This window comes from Orycteropus afer, unplaced genomic scaffold (genome assembly GCF_000298275.1).
Source record: "Orycteropus afer afer isolate SDZICR_OR568_19922 unplaced genomic scaffold, OryAfe1.0 scaffold00023, whole genome shotgun sequence".
In the NCBI taxonomy this organism is placed as follows: Eukaryota; Metazoa; Chordata; class Mammalia; order Tubulidentata; family Orycteropodidae; genus Orycteropus; species Orycteropus afer.
Window position 1 is genome coordinate 18,998,464 of NW_006921610.1, and position 6,000 is coordinate 19,004,463.

Here is a 6,000-nt window from a genome sequence, read left to right on the forward strand (position 1 = left end):
TTCTTAATGTTTTCAGAGATAAGGCTATGTTTGATGTGTCATCACAAAGAAATGGAAGTTTTCCCACTTGACTCGTTTTATCGAATTGCATCTGGACTCATGTGAACATAGCTAGGTAAAAATTATACTTTCTTTTTGATGTAGTAAATAACAACAACAAGAAGAAAAATGAAGCATTTGCTTTTTCCTGTAAAATGAAAATCATGTATACTGTTTTCAGCTAGTTTGCCAAATTCCTAAGTGGTACATTTCTGTGGATGCTTTTGAGTTGTGGTGCTGGCGAAGAATGCTGAAAGTACCATGGACTGCTAAAAGAACTAACAGATCTGTCCTGGAGGAAGTGCAGCCAGAATGCTCCTTGGAAGCAAGAATGGCCAGACTTCGTCTCACCTATTTTGGTCATGTTGTAAGAAGGGACCATTCCCTGGAGAAGGATGTCATGCTTGGTAGGGTGGAGGGTCGACGAAAGAGGGGGAGGCCTTCAACGAGATGGATTGATACAGTGGCTGCGATGATGGGCTCGAGTATAGCAGGGATTGTGGGGCTGGTGCGGGATCGGGCAGTGTTTCGTTCTGCTGTGCATGGGGTCGCTATGAGTCGGAAACGACTCGACGGCACTTAACAACAACAACAACATTTCTGTGGTAAGCAATCTCCTAAAGAGATCTAAAAAGATATTAACGCCAATCACATTTTCAAAGCTAGCTACTTGTAATGTCAAATTAAAACGCACCTTTAATAAAAGAAGCCTACTTTGCCAAACAAAATTCACTGTTATTACAGTGAGATATAGAATAGTTTAAAAGACAAAAGAGCTAGGAAACAAAATATACAGACAGAAAGAGTTCTGGGATTTATTCTTACCCCTAAGATATAATTAATATAAGTGTATATTGTCTGATGAAGCACACATGAAAACTTAAGATATACACTACATAATAATAAAGTATAATTCCTAGTGGCCTTTTTGCTATTAGACTCAGAGACACAGAAGACGTTGGATACTTAAGATCTGTAACAGCAAGGATAATAATACTTTTCCTGTTTTGAGATCTTATGATATCTCTCAAAGCAATTAAAAAAAAAAAAAAAAAAAAAAATACCTGTTCACTATCACTGAGAAAAAAATGGGGAGGGGGTTGATGTGCTTTAATGTTTTAAGGCTACGCTGGGTGCCAAGGTGGGGTCACCATGAATCGAAATCAACTCGACCGCAGTAACTTTGGTTTTGTCTTTGGTTAGGTGTTAAAATTAAAAAAAAAAAAAAAAAAAGTTATAATACAAATAGTACATTTTGTATCCAAAGATATACTTCTGATAAAGCCACATTTTAAGATACTAGAAAGGAAAAAAAAGAAGAAATCTCACTGATAGATAGTTCCATGATAAGTTCACTTGAGGGGAGGTCATTAGAAATGAGTATGTAATTTAGGAATCTGTGTCTCATTAGAACCATTTAAGGAAGAAATTGTATTTTTAGTCAAGGAAAATTTCTTTTTGCATTTGCCACTTGTGTTTCTCTGCTTCATATGTATGCAAGGTTGGTAAACAAGTGGTGGATGTTAAAGATATATCCCTGGTAGTTGTAAGGTAAACAGTTCTTGAAGTTAAGGGACAAGAACAATCTCATTCCACACTAGTCTAAATAAAAAATTTCCTTGACATATTAGAGAGAGATCATGTGATAAGCTTGGGTTGCATACAGTAGGCATATTCCTACTCTTACAATATGAAAATCTTAAATATGGTAAGCAAAAAAATATAACCAGCAGTTTTATTATATTTGTTTCTCCACATTACGGTGTGAGGTTTAATTTATTTCTAAAACAAAACTTCATATACCTAACTTGATATTTTCCTTGATTCCCTATTAGCTATTTACTTGCATCTTTTCTGGAACTGAAAACCATTTATTTCCAAGGAAATTTGTGGCAGCAGAGAATGTGGCAGAAGGAAAATTAATATAAAAAGGGAGAACTGATAGAAAGACAAAAATCCTGGAGAATATACTGAGAAGAATGAAATAGAAGAAAAGGAGAAAACATGAGTAGTTATCCTAAAGGAAAACAAAGAAATGGAAGTCAGGGGGAAGGAGACTTATTCTTGATGTAAACTCATACATTCCATTTTGTTTAAAAATTCCAGTCTAATGAAAATAATTATAAGCTCCTGGGATATTTTAGTTCTTCAAATAATGCAAGGTGTTCATTTGAATGATCTAAAATTACTCTTACATAGCAGAGTGATAAATTTACATACACAGCACAGAGCCTAATTGCACCCCTACCCACATCCAGGTCTGTAAGGCTAAATTTTAGTCTGGAGATACACTTGGTAACATTCTTTCCTTACCTCACTTTCAATGGCATACTTACACTTGGATTAATTCTTAGTAAATAATTCCTCACTCACTTTAATAATTGGTTTGGCTTTCTCCCCACAAATTATCACACTACAGACAAGTTTAAATTAAATTCAACATAGCACTCTACAACATGTCATTTTCATCTACGATGGTTAATTTTATGTGTGACCTTAGCTAGACTATAGTGTCCACATTTTGGTAAACACTAGTTGATTTATGGACTAGTTACATGTGATTAAAGCAGTTGGCGTAAATAAAGCAGATTGCCTTTCATAAAGGAGGTGCTCTGGTGCTCTGGTGCTGTGGTGCCTAAGGTGGTCAACCAGCTGAAGGTCTTAAGAGAAAAAAAAACGATTCTCTTTAGAGTTTGTTCTGCCTCTAAACTATAAGTAGATATTTTGGCAGAACTTCCTCTTCACTCTGCCTGTTGCCTGACCTATGAATTTTGTGACAGAAGTGTGTAGGAATCTCAAGTCTGTCACTCTACCTACAAACATTGGACTAGCCACTACTCCATAATCATATGAGCTAGTAGGAGTCTTCTGTCTGTTGCATGACTTATAGAGTTTGGACTTGCCACCCCCCTAAAATTGGTGAGCCAATTCCTTAAAGTAAACCAATCTCTCGTTCTCTGTCTCTCTCTTTATGTTTCTCCGTAGAACTCTAAGTCACTTGCTGTTGAACTTTATCTGACTACAGAGTCAGTCTCCACACACCTCTATATCTGGGAGTAGTTCTAACATTAAAGTTTCAAAACATAACAGAAGTGTTTATTCCAGTTATAAACTAAACACATTCAAGAATTTAGGGTTCTTAATACATCGGAAGGAAGGTTGGGCAATCCTACTTCCGTAGTGATACTGCCTCTGAAACCCAAGGAGGGGTCGCTATGAGTCAGGGCTGACTCGACGGCACATAACAACAATACATTGAAGTACCACAGTACAGACTGATTTTTAGTGTATTGCAAAGGAAATTTTCCTTAATTGATTCTCTTTTGGTTAAAATTGTGTTTCTGAAACCAACATTGTTCTAAGATATTTCAATATTATCAACAGTCCATAAAGAAGAAATAAAATAAAATTATTTTTCAAAAGCAAGCTGGAATTGTTTCAAGTTGGTTTCTTTTGTTTTTCTTAAAACCTGTCTTTGAGTTAATGTGAAGGCTTCAAGAAGTACAATACTTTGGGGAACTTTCCTTTTTAAGTTTCTGTAAAGTATGTCATGATTTGAAAGGATTTTTATTTTAAAAGATCATCTAGAAGTCACTGAAATAAATATCAGATTTGACTCAATTCATCAGAGGTGGACTTGAGCCAAAATTCTCATTCAAAGAGTGCTTTTTTGTTTACTTAATAATTGGTTTATTTTATTCATTTATTTATTGATCATCATATTTGACTTTTCCAGAAGAGGAAGCTTAATTAAATGGAAACATTGCCCTCTTGCCTCAATGCCTGACAAGCAAACATTTATTGAGCCCTTACTATATGTCCACATTAAGTATGTGACCTGCATTATTTCATGTGATCTCTGAGTAACTCAATGAAGTATCTACTCTCATGTTTCTCATTTTATCATTGTGGAAACTGAGGCCCAAACAGATGAACTAACTTGCCTAAATGTCACAGATTGAAAATAAATGATAAAAATCCCAGCCTATAGGAGCTCTAGTGTTGCAGTGCCTAAGGCATTTGACAGCTAGCCAGAGGTTGGCAGTTGAAATCCACCAGCCATTCTGTGGAAGCAAGATGGCGTGATCTACTTCCCTAAAGATTTACCACCTCAAAAAGTCAGTGAGGGTTGCTGTGAGTCTCAATTGACTCCGTGGCAGTGAGTTTGGTTTTGGTTTAGTGGTCTTAGAAAAAAGAAAAAAAAAAACTTTTTTCCAAGATTACTTAGAAGCAGTGTTTGCACGGTCTACTCCCTATAAATAGTTTTGGTGGCCTTAGTAGTTAAAGAGTTTGGCTGCTAAAGAAAAGTTGATTTGTTGGAACCATCCAGGGGAGAAAGATGAGGTAGTCTGCTTCCACAAAAATTTACAGCCTTGGATTTCAAACCTTTTCCAAAGTGAGGCGAAGAGGTTCCAAAATGTTTAGTATTTGATAGGTAGGTAAATGATAGGCCTCATAACTGCCCTTCCAGGTTCTGTATATTTTGTTAAGTAGATGCAAATGTTAATTGGGATTTTGGTTGTCACATTTGTAGTCAGGCTAAGTCCAACAACTTTACAATTAATTTTTAGTAGCAAATTTCTGCGGCCTTTAGAGGCAGCTCCTGCATGGCTGAGGGTCTATAAATGGGTAGAGCTTCAGGGATTATTGTTTCTGTAAGGGTCAACTACAAGTTTCATAAAGCAAATATATGTTCACATTACAACATTTTTATAAGCTCAACTGCATATATAGCCCTTTGTGATTTTTATGTATCCAGGGAGAAATAGGCTTAATAAGAATACTAATAATATTGTTCAGCAATTCTATTTCTAGCATCATGATAAAGCATGGAAAGTTACTCCATGCTTTGCAAGATTGTTGGCTCTATATAAAACGTTTTATTAATAGTTTTTCTTCTCATCGGGAATTGTAAGTCTTTTTTGTATCTATAAGTAAATATATCTCTTCTCCTTCTCTATCCATTCTATCAATTTGTACACATAATCATTTTTATTATCCTCCTGCTACTTCTTTTTGAAAAATTTTATAGTGGAATAAGGGCTGTGATTTTAAGAACCTGGAGGATTCAGTCATAACTCAAAATATATAACTTGTCTGTTTGCCCATGACATATTTAGATAATATAGTAAGTAGCAGAAATAAATTTGACTTTTGGTGATTTATACTATAGTTACCATAAAAGTATTTTAATTATTTCATGATTTATACCACATCAACTCCCAAAAAGGATTTTAGGTTTTCTGTATTAGGAAGTAAAATAGAATCATAAAAATAGCAATGAAGTACAATATACACATGTGAGAAACAAATTAGAAGTCATTAAATGTCTTTATTACTTGTCCAAACTTTTCTCAGAACTTCCACGCAACCCACGCAAAAAGACAATCTGCATGGGATTTGCAGCCACAAAATAATAATAAATAATAAAATATACATACTAAAAATAAAAAATCCATTAAAGAAATCTGAACCTAATAAAGTAAACAGTGAATTTATTCATATTTCACTATGAGTTAACGGCTACTTGATAGCCTTTATAATTTATATAATTGATAGTTTATAATTGATGTAAATAATTTTAGAAGTAAAGAAATTTGGCGGATAGTAGTTACTGAAATTATAAAATATGAATCAGTATCGATCTTTTAAAATATTGCTCATAATTTATATTTCTAGATACTGTCAACTCATATTCTGTTGATCACCAGCAAAATTGTAAAAATATTTCCCTTGATAGAAATGTGGACAATAAAAGTAGTATTTGACAAAATGACTATTAAACTAAAGATAACCTTCATTCCCTGATAATATTTAAATGAAATATTTAAATATTATCATTCCCTGATAATATTTAAATGAAATCAGCCCCAACTCATAGCGACCCCTCCTTGGGTTTCCGAGGCAGTATCACTACGGAAGTAGGATTGCCCAACCTTCCTTCCGAGGAGTGGCTGGTGG

General features: G+C 34.6%; 1 protein-coding gene across 1 annotated transcript in view; it reads right to left on the reverse strand.

Annotated features, from left to right (window-relative positions):
- Positions 1-6,000, reverse strand: part of KYNU (kynureninase) — a 287,476-nt gene that overhangs the window by 159,767 nt on the left and 121,709 nt on the right. The gene's annotated exons all lie outside the window — the stretch shown is intronic.